The sequence below is a fragment of the Callorhinus ursinus genome, unplaced genomic scaffold (genome assembly GCF_003265705.2).
Source record: "Callorhinus ursinus isolate GAN/ISIS: 27379988/994484 unplaced genomic scaffold, GSC_fseal_2.0 scaffold10, whole genome shotgun sequence".
In the NCBI taxonomy this organism is placed as follows: Eukaryota; Metazoa; Chordata; class Mammalia; order Carnivora; family Otariidae; genus Callorhinus; species Callorhinus ursinus.
In genome coordinates this window covers 15,746,368-15,747,653 of record NW_027397072.1, presented here as the reverse complement: position 1 = coordinate 15,747,653, position 1,286 = coordinate 15,746,368, and the positions used below count along the sequence as shown (strand labels likewise).

Below are 1,286 nucleotides of genomic sequence, written 5' to 3'. Positions count from 1 at the left end.
GTCATTAAGTTGGAAGAGCCCCTGCCCCCTGCTGACTGCCACTAGGAATGTGATTTTTTCTTCTCTAATAGAGGGTTGCTTATTCAGTGCTCCAGGTTTGCAATATTGGAGGAGAAGAGGGGATCTGGCTTTTCTAGTGCTTCTTGAGATGGGGTGCCCGTTGCCCCCTGGGGAGTCGGCTGAGAGTGGCTGGACTTCTCGCCTCCCTTTGTCTGCAGGAGGGGGGTGTGTTTGGCATGGAGGCAGATGCATCCTACAAGTTTCAGTCTCAGGAATTTCAGGTTGACAGAGAGAAGTCAGTGAAGAGGTGAGTGCTTTGTGTTCACTCCTGAGAAAAAAATTATTAGAAAAAAAATGGAGGAGTCAGATATTGAAACGTGATGAAAGGCTCCTTTGCAGCCTGTGCTGAGAGCGATGGGCATCTCCCAGGACCACTGGCACAGACGCTTCAAGACTGGGGGCAAGAGAAATCCTTACCACAAGAAGCAGAGGTATGGGCTGGGACGCCTCACTGCCAGCACTAAGCTTGGCATACACACAGTCCACATTCGGGGAGGCAATAAGAAGTACCATACCTCGAGGCTGGACGTGGGGAACTTCTGGGATTCCAGGTGTTATATGCACAAAACAAGGATTGTTGACGTTGTCTACAATGCATCCAACAACGAACTGGTCTGCCCCAAGACCCTGGTGAAGAACTGGGTCACGCTCATTGATAGCACACCGTAACCACAGTGTACGAACCCTGCTACGCACTGCCCCTATGCCACAAGAAGGGGGCCAAGCTGACTCCTGTGGAGGAAGAGATTTTAAACACAAAACGATCAAAGCAAATTCAGAAGAAATATGATGAAAGGAAAAAAGAATGCCCAAATCAGCAGTCTTCTGGGGGTGTGGTTCCAGCACGGCAAGCTTCTGGTGTGCCTGGCTTCAAGACCAGGCCAGTGTGGCTGAGCAGATGGCTATGTGCTAGAGGGCAAGGAGCTAGAGTTCCATCTGAGGAAAATCAAAGTCCAGAAAGGCAAATAAATCTTCCTCTCTTCTATCTTCGGTCATGTAAAAAAGGCGTTTATTGTTAAAAAAAAAAAATGTGATGAAAGGAAGGTGGGAAGGGTGTCAAAGGAAAATGGGAAGAGCAGATGAGAGGCTCAGCGTCATTCAGGAGTAAGAGGTCAAGGGCCTCTGTGGCTTGCCCCATGAACTGGGTGTTAGTCCAGACCTGGCATCAGCACGGTACAGAATGCCCACTAGCTGCTCAGTCAGCCAAGACTCATGTTTCCAGAAAT

General features: G+C 49.2%; 1 pseudogene; it reads left to right on the top strand.

Moving 5' to 3' along the window:
• Positions 1-414: 414 nt before the first annotated feature.
• LOC112820589 (small ribosomal subunit protein eS8 pseudogene) lies at positions 415-1,029 on the top strand (annotated as a pseudogene).
• The last annotated feature ends 257 nt before the right edge of the window (positions 1,030-1,286 follow it).